This window comes from Pteropus alecto, unplaced genomic scaffold (genome assembly GCF_000325575.1).
Source record: "Pteropus alecto unplaced genomic scaffold, ASM32557v1 scaffold97, whole genome shotgun sequence".
In the NCBI taxonomy this organism is placed as follows: Eukaryota; Metazoa; Chordata; class Mammalia; order Chiroptera; family Pteropodidae; genus Pteropus; species Pteropus alecto.
The window spans coordinates 4,742,241-4,751,350 of NW_006439713.1; the positions used below are offsets into that span (position 1 = coordinate 4,742,241).

The 9,110-nt window shown below is 56.8% G+C and overlaps 1 long non-coding RNA gene across 1 annotated transcript; it reads left to right on the top strand.

Annotated features, from left to right (window-relative positions):
- The first annotated feature begins 1,386 nt into the window (after positions 1 to 1,386).
- LOC107196008 lies at positions 1,387 to 8,710 on the top strand. Its single transcript, XR_003047748.1, has 2 exons — positions 1,387 to 5,774; positions 7,916 to 8,710. It is a non-coding gene; the product is annotated as an uncharacterized LOC107196008 (long non-coding RNA).
- The last annotated feature ends 400 nt before the right edge of the window (positions 8,711 to 9,110 follow it).

A 9,110-nucleotide genomic window follows, 5' to 3' on the forward strand; every position in this document is an offset into this window, starting at 1 on the left:
GGCGCCGCCCCGCGCTCCGCCCGCCGCCGTCGCCGGCGCAGCCTCCTCCGGGCTGGACTGTCCCGCGGTGACCAGAGCACCGACTTCCCACTCGTTTCTCTTCGCTCTTCCTTCCTCCTGCTTTCTCCCGCACCTCAGCTTTCCGTAGGCGACAGAAAGGGGCCAGCGAGGAAGCGGCGGTGCCGTTTAGTCCTTGACTGCGTGTCCGGACCCGCTGCCCCGAGGCCCCTCCAGGCTGGAGGGAGGCGGCGGCCGCGGAGCCATGGAGCGGGAAGGGAGTGGAGGGGAGCCGGGACGGGGGCGGCTACTGCCCGGCCCGGGCGCGCTCTCCTGCCCTCCCCGGCGGTTCCTTGTGCCTGGAGACACGGCGCCCGGAGCCTGAGATCTGTCGCGAGGCGCAGCAGCTCCACGGCCCACGTGCGACCGAGCTGCGTTTGTTTATGGCGGACCCGCCTTCGGGCGTCGACCCGGCCGCTGAGCCCACATGCTGGGCAGAGCATCCCACGCTGTCCGAATCGGACACATGGTGCCAAGTTTGTTTAGAAATAAAAAAGAAATTTTATTAAAGGATATAGGAGAGCAAACTAAATTTGAAACTGGATATATCACCGGCTCCGGCGGGCGGGTTGCGGGATCAGGGCGCTGGGTTGAGAGGCGGGGAGGAGCGTAGGAGGGAGGAAGGAAGGGATGCCAAGACCTCCTCTGTGGCTCACCAGGCAAGGGAGGCAGCGCGACCCGCCGGCCAAGTGCCCTGCGAGGAAGGACGGACCCCTCCGAGCTCGCGCTGGTCCCGCGTCCTCGTCCACCCCACTTCACAGGCGGGAGAGCCGAATGCGGGGAGGCCAGAGTAGGAGAAAAACATCCCCGCCATCCCCCAACCCCCGCCCCAGACGCCTCAGGAAAGGGCGCGGGAAAGGCTCGGAAGTGACCCTTCTGCACTTTCTGTCCTCGAAACGCGGGAGAGAAATGAGATTGGGGGGCGGGAGGTCGCGGGGACGCGCGGACCCGACGGAGGGAGGGGGCCGGGGAGCCTCGCCTCGCGGCCAGGCTTCTCCCAGGGCGGCCGCGGGAACTGGGCCCACAGCCTGGATTCCCACAGCCCGACCCAACGCAGCCGGAATGTGAGGGAATCGGGGCTGGGGTGGCCGCTTCAGATCGAGGGTCACTGGGCGAGGATCATCGGGCGAGCCCTGGTGGGCGCCAAGGTGAAGGGACCAGAGGGAGTCTCAGTGGGGAGGCGCAGTTGGTTACGGCGCCATGGGGTGTCCCGGCGCTCTCCCGGCCACACTGGGCTGCCAGACTCCTCCAGTGCCACCCCTCCCGCTCCTGCCACCGGGGGCGGGGTCCTCCTTACATTCTGGCCGTGGCGGTCGCACAAACCCCCACCTCTTATAGGAGTCCGGCCCCTCCGAGTGCGGTGCGGAGGCGCGGGGTCAGAGGGCAGCCGCAGTGGATGCGGGGCGCAGTGTCGTGGGGTTTCTCGGCCGTGTGCTGCAGGGTGTAAGGCTGTGGGACTGTGGGGCGCCTGATCTGGACGTCGGCGCCCTGTAGTGATACGCGGTGGCCACTGGGCCGGGCGCAAACATCTCTGTTCTTGGTGTCACCTCACTCTCCCCCGGCACGGGAGGAGTCTGCTGCTCTGCGCCCTCACTGCACCACAGTGACCTGGTACCCGCTTCCCTCCCGCGGGCCTGCAGGGCCGGGCCTACGAACACCTTTTCTATAGAAGGCGCTTCTGATCTTTTCCAAGAATCCCTCTGAAGGTCGGATGTTCGGCGGCGATCGGAGGCGTCGTAGCTCCCTCGGCTCGGCCCCCATCTGGCCCTGCACCCTGCCGAACCTACAGCCGTGGCCTTGAGGGGACGGGGCTGGTGCTCCGAAATCTCAAAGCCAGGAGAGCTTGGATGTTGGTGGCAACCCCCAAACGCCTGGCGCACGGAGGAACCAGCACTTTCCCTTGGGGTTTCGGATCCAGGAGCGCTTTTCGGTTTCCAGTAGTGCGCTCAGGGCGTCCGCGCCGCGGGCGAGCTGCGCGGGTATGCGGTGCCCGAACGCAGCGCCCGCTTATCCGCTCCGGGCAGCGTGGACAGTTGTCGGCTCTGGGCTTGCGGGAGAAGAGGCTCCAGGAGAAAAGGAACTGTCGTCTGGGCCCCGGCGCTACTAGCGCAGGCCGCCCGCGAGTGCGCTCCTGCACCTCCCTGGCTTCGGGAGGAATTAACGCTCCCTCGCCCCCACGATTTCCGATCCTCAATTATGGACCCGAGAGAATTCCTCCCGGGCTTGAAAGGGATTACCCGGATCGCAGGAACATGGCTAAGTGGAAGTGGGAGAAACCCGACGAGTAACAGGGACAGAAACTGTTCTCGAACTAAATTTCCAGGATTTTACGGGAAAGCGTACTTGAGATCTCGCTACCAGCTTTTCACAGTGGCGGCCGTTGTTTTCTCATCGGCAAGACAGGCTCGGATCGCGTGGTTTCGGAAGTAGCATAATGGCATGTTTGGAGACTCGCAGATGTGTGGTGTAGGACACTTTCAGGCCCAAAGCCTACCCCGAGCGGTCATTGTATACCTCCTATTGTGTACCCCAACACATGCATTCAACACACACACACACACACACACACACACACACACACACACACACACACACACCGCGGGCCTGGTCTCTTCCACTCCCCCACAGAAAGTACCCAAAGCTCTTGGGAGCGGCCCCGAAGTTTCCCACGTGGGTAGGATAGCGATGTCTGTGTGGAACCACCTGGTTGGGACCATACCGAGGCTCTCTCTCTACCTCGGAGCAGGAGGACACTCAGGACAGACATCCACAGGCTGGAAGCTCTGTATATACTGGGAAAAGCACTAAACACGTGCTATTTCTGATCAGGACGATTGGCGGTGGCCTCCGATTGGGACACCGGCAGCGTGTCTTTTGCTCCCAGGCCCTTGGTGCGAGGAGTGCCTCCCTCCCGGTCTATGGTTTGAGCCTAAAGCCCAGCTCCTCACCGGGCTTTTGGAGACTCAGGGGAGAGGCTCAGACGGAACTAATGACCCCCAAGACCTGGGCATTGCCCAGGACCCGCGGTTCCCCTACTGGCCCGGAAGGAGCCTGCGGAATCTGGAATGATGGGAAGTTGGGGGCAAGAAGAAGACGGGTGAGAAGAGGGGTCAGACACATTGAGGCTGCGAGCTTCGGGTGCGCGGCCAGCTTACCGGGTGCCGGCACCCCCAGCAAGTCCTGCTTCGCGCGCTTGGGAGCACCCGGAGGCTCACCAGCACGCCTCTGCACAAACCCCCACCTCTTAGAAATTTTCCATTAGGAAACTGATCTGGAAGAAACTGAGGCCCCAAGAGGAAAGGGGCGGGCCCAGGCCGGCCCACATCTGCTTGGATTTTACGCTTCAGATGCTCCGCAACTGTTTTTCCCCAGGCCGCGCCCGGCGCCTACCTGAGGCCCATCCCCCGCGGAAACCCGCTTTCGCGTGAGATCAAGAGAGAAACGCGCAGATGTTCCATCGGGGATGGGCTCCTGGAGAGGCTGCAGCTGTGGCAGAAGGGGGTAAAGGACTGCCACTAAGGGGGTGCGGGCTGGGGGAGGACTCCTCCCATTCCTTGCACGAGATTTGGGGGAAGGGATTTCGACCTTCCAAGGTGGTGTTTAAGGAGAACTTCAACCGCTGGAGCGAACCGAGGCAACGGAAAACCCAGAAAATGCAGGGCTGCTGAAATTCGAACCCATTCAATACATAAGCCCTGGTCTACACAGGCAACTAAGTTAGTTACTCCAGAAATCCTGCTTGCGCCCAGTGCCCTAAGACGTTTTCATGGCTGGGAACCTTTTTTAGTTTTAACTTTGCTAAAGAGTGCCTTGATTTCTCACTTCTTTCTTTGTATAAGCCCCCTGGAGACACGACCAACTTTTCCTGGGGTCACGACTACTCTCAGAAAGGATCAGGCAAAGGCGACATTACTACTATTTGTTGTTAAAAGTCATTACAGGTACCCAAGACAATTTGTAATGATTCATTCCTGGGGAGGCCAACAGAGTAGTTGGCTCTGCGGACTCGTTCCCAAGTCCTGTAGGGTGAGAAGTTATCTTTTTGTTTGTTTTTTAATAAACTATTTCACTGGAAGCCACTCTGTTGAGAAAGTGTTTGCTTTTAGGTTGGTCTGCGGGCATCTGACGATCTGATTACCTGACACTAACTAGGGCAGCTCCACCTTCGCGTTCTGGGTCCAGGGACCCTTTAGTATCTGGTTCAGCTGTTGGCGGGGGTGCCCGGGTTCGGCTGGAGGGCGCAGGCACGGCAAAGGCACCCCAGGGCGCCTGCTCGAGGCTGATTCTGCTCTCGGGGATTCCGAAAGGAGTGTGATCCTTATCCTCAGACTTGGTTGTCCAGCACCCTTGGGGTTCTGGGATTGGGAGCTCCGAGGGGCCGACCACAGTAATGCCTCCCGTCCGAGGAATGAAATAACTAGCTGCTGCCTACTTCTCTTCTCCCTCAAGGCAGTGAATTTAGGGGAACAAAAACAGTGCCACTGGTTATTAATTATAGTAATTAGCAAGGTCCCCCAAGCGAGGCCCAGGGAGCCACCGAAGCCGCGCCTGGGTTGGGTAAACGGCGGCAGAAAGTTTCTTCTAATTTTACCTGGGGGTAAGAGGGTGGCCCTTTTCTCTGCATTTTCTTTCCCTGCCTCCCAGGCCTGGCCCGGCTTTCTCTCGCATCTCCGAAAAGGTGCCGGGGACTTCTGTGCGCCCCTCGCAATGCACGAAGACGTCCAGTGGCTTGGGGGAGGGCGAGGATCTCTCGGGAGCGCGGGCAGCGCCCTGCGCCCAGGATCAGCTCTCCGGGAACAGCCAGGGATCCGCGTCCTCGGAAGAGGGGAGCCAGGGTCCCGCGCCCACCTCTTCCCACCCGTCCACGACCCCGCCGCATGGAGCCCCAGCTGTCTTCTCCTGCAGGGCTCTCCGCCCGGTTTAACGGAAACATCGCCTCAAAATCCCAGTTCAGGGAGAGGCCACCCATCCGCTCCCCGGCAAAGCCCCGCTTTTCGCCTCCAGCGAGACCCAGATCGCCTCTAGAAACCCTGGAACTGAACGAGTCTTACTCGTGTGTGCGCTGAAACTCCTCAGTGGTTTTATCAATGACACACCGCCTTGAAATCTGAAAACCAACTCATTCATCAAGGACGGTGTTGGAACCGCCTCTATAAAACGTCAACCAAAAATTTTCCTTTTAAAACAAAACCAAACCAAACCTATCCACCAGAGTTAAATATTTCTGCACATCAAAGAGAGCACGAACACGGTGGACTTAAGTGTTTTTTATTTTTTTTTAATTTTCCTAGCAGGTAATAATAGTAATAGGCAACCCCTAATATAAGGCTGACTATAATGTGGACTATTATCATGCTTTAAAGATACAAACTCGTTTCATTTAATATAAGGGGACTATTTGCAAAGCGAAGCGAACACTGGGGAACCTTCTCCTTATCTAACAAAATCTGTAAGAGAGGCATGCTAATTCGTTGGAAATTTAATAGAGAAAGTTACGGAAAGGCCGGCGGATGGGCGGGCTGGAGGACCCGGTTGGCCCCCTCCAGCTCCGCCTGGGCGCGCGCCGCCGCCCTAACTCGGGGCGTGAGCATCTTCCCGCTTCGTGCGGATTCTTATTTTTTAAATATCTTCTTTTCTTTTAAAGGCCGGCGTGGAAGGCGAGTTTCCTGAGACCCGTGTCTCCGGGAACACACTCTCCCTCGGGGGAGGAGAAGCAGGTGACACCCACCGCAGAGGGCTGTCCGCCAGGGTTGCGGGCGTGCCAAAGCCGGACTTCAGATCTGAGCATCCGCGGAGCCCCTCGGGTGTGGGGTCCGCAGTGCCATCCGGCCAGGCAGGGAGGCGGTGGCCGGGCCCCTCGCCAGCTCTCCCCGCCTCGGGTCGAAACCTCGCTTGGGAGCTGCGGGCCACACTCGGGGACCCGGGAGGCCAGAAGGGGCTTAGCGTCGGGCTTCGCTGTCCCCAGAGCTCTTAATTCCACAGATAGGACTCGTGACGCCTACTCCCAGCGCTGGGCGCGGGCCCCGACGGGGCTCGTTCCGGGCGTACTTGGCGGTGTGGTTCCAGCTCTTGGCGCGCAGTCTCGGGACCGCCTGCGGGGTTAGAAGCCGGTTTGGGGCTAGTTGGCGGAAGGGGGCGCAATGCGCACGGCCGCACCAGGGACTCAGTGAGCAGGGAGGGTGGAGAGCTCAATGAACACCGCGGATCCGAGCATTGGGAGAAGGGTGTCAGTACGGCCGGGGCGAGGGTCCATAGCATGCGCGCTCAGTGCTCACGGGCTGGGCAGAGAACCCCGTGGAGCCCCACTGTGCACTGGCAGGGGCGGGTTGGTGCGCGGTGCTGCTGTGCAGGTCGGGAGTTGTGCGTGACGCTCATGCGCGTTCGTGGGGCCCTGCGGACCTCGTATGCATGTCCCACCCTCCCCCTATTCTCGTCGCTCGACCTCCGCTCCGCTCCCCCGCTCCCGCCCTCATTTTTTTCCATTTGGGAGTAGGAACCAGAGTGACCAGTTTGTGTCTTTAAAGTACTGGGACCCGCGTGGGGCGGGCGGGAGAGAGCGGGACCCAGTGCGTTTGGGTGGGGGGGACGTCTGGCGGGAATCAGAGGCTGGCGCTTTCATCTAGGCTTTTTTCCAAAGCCCCTTGAGGCAACCCCAGCTCGCGCGCTTGTAGCTAGCCCGGATCCCTAGTAAGATTTTCGCGCTGGCGGCCCAGCGGTCCGAGGCGATGGTGCTGGGGAACACCTGGCGTGGTCCCGGATTGGGGAAGGAGGCCCAACTCTCTCCGTGGTCCCTCACCCCCTTTTAACTGCTCAGCGACAGAATTCCCTTCAGGTGCCAGAGCAAATATCCCGGCGGAGGAGGCACGGTATAGAGCACGATTTCGTATACAACGAAAGACTTTTTAAAATTAGCATTTTTTCTCAGTTCACGAGTATTTTCCCTGGCAAAAGCATCGCTTAGCTGATAAACTATAGGGTCATTTCAAACTATGCGGTTGATGAATAATTTTGGCCCTAACTCCAGCACCGGAAACAGGGCGGGAACAAGATGGCTTGGTTATTGCACCAACGCTCTTTTCGCCCTGCGGTGTAGACAATGACATGAAGTCATCTGACTGCGAGATTCTTCTCTGTGCGTCTCTGCCCGAAGCGTTTGAACCAGGCGGGTGATCCTGCCGGCGCATTTCTCGCTGGACGCGCAGATTTTCATATTCGGGAGGATTTTCATATTTGGGGCGACTTCCTCTGCACCGGAGAGAGGGGTGGCCGGGGTGCGAGTGTCCTGCGAGAGCTTCCGCCGTCGCGAGGTGGAACCCCAGTGGAACCGCTTTCTTATGGCGGTGCGAGACCTGGTTTCACTCGCATTTCGTTTCTGAGAGTTCCTTCTCATTGCCAGGCCCTGAGCTGGGCGTGGGGCACGGGAGAGGTGGACGCTTGGAAGAGGTTACCGAGAAATCTAACTTTTGAGTAAATACAAGCAGGCGTGGGAGGGGAAGAAAAGCGCGGAGGTGAGCGCGGTTGGGTGACAGACACCGGCCGCTCCTGGCCAGGCCGCAGGCGCCACATCCCATTCGCGTCCGAGCCCTCTACGTCGTGCGCCTGCGCGCAGACAGCTTCAAGCGACTTTTAAGTCGTTTAAACAAGGTCGTGAGTACTGGAAAGTTCATCTGTGAATTTGCTTTGCTTCCTGGACAGTTGGGGGCTAGGGAAGAAAAAGATCAGCGCCATTCTTACCTAGGCACAAGTAATGTTAGTGTTTATTGAACTCAAAGTAATTGACCAGAAAATACCCTCCTGTTTAGGCAGCATACGGGGTGCTCCATTGAAAGCTAATTGACTTATTTATATTTCTGTTTAGCCTGATGCCTACATCATCACTTCTGGAGAAGCTGTCAGCTCTGACAAATGAAAGTGGAAGCCAGGAGAGCTGCACCTGCAAAAGCGGCTGGAATTCCAAGGCCAGCCCCACCCATCCGTTCTTTAAGAGCGCTGAACTTGGACCCTGCTTGATTGCGTGAGATCCAGCAGTTGGATTTTCTTAAAGTGAATTCCAGAAATGGAAATTCACGCTCAGTATCTTGCACAAACATTTTAATATCCGAATGGTCTGGATAAGAGGCAAGGATCCTTCCTGCTGTAGGCATAGCCGATACTGTAAAGGCTGAAAAGCTTTTGTCGAGGGTAGAAAGGCAACGATTTAGACACACAGAGAAAGCTCCTACTTAGAAGTAAAGGAAAAAAAAAAGACTCCAAGTGAAGTTAGAAAAAATCATATTTTACAAAATCCTTTGAACATTATTTGACAGTGAATGTATTTTTCTAGTTACGTTTGTTAACCCGAGTTTCTCAGTGACCCTTTGCATGTGTGAATCATGAGATTCATTCCCAACAAAGAGGAGTGATGGATCTGTTAGGGATCCATGCTTTAGAACTGATTTTCTGTGTCAGCCGTGGAAGCTGCTTCGCTTTAGATACTTTATGGGATGATCATTGAGGGAACCGTGGGTAAAATTTCTCAGGAGTGTCTCTCAAAACATTTTTCATAATTAAAAAGTGATTCATAGAAATCACCAGAAAAATTATGGGAAGTTATGTTCCAGCATGCTTTTAGGCCATGTGGATTAAATAAAATCATTAAGATCTGGTTGCGTAATACCGCCTCCCAGCTTTCCTCTGACCGTGCTGGCAGGACCTGCTACAACTTCATAGAAGTGACAACAGCGTGGGGGACGTGAGCCAAAGGACGTCTGAGTTTTCTCTATGTATTTTCTATATTGAAAATGCAAGTTATAAAACCATCCCTTTAAAGAGTCCAAGAGATGAGTAAGGTAGCACTAAAAGAAGCATCTTTAAAAGCCTAAGGATATCTTTCAGAGGAAATAAAGTCTGAAAACCCCACGTGACAGTCTGAAAGACAGAAAAACCCAATGGAACATAGATCCACCTGGTTATAGGCTTTCATCAGGTGGTTTGGCACCTTGGTGAAATTCCCAAGACAAACCATCCCGCTCTACAGGGAAAAGCAGTACATGGAGGTCCCAAGGTTTCAGCCA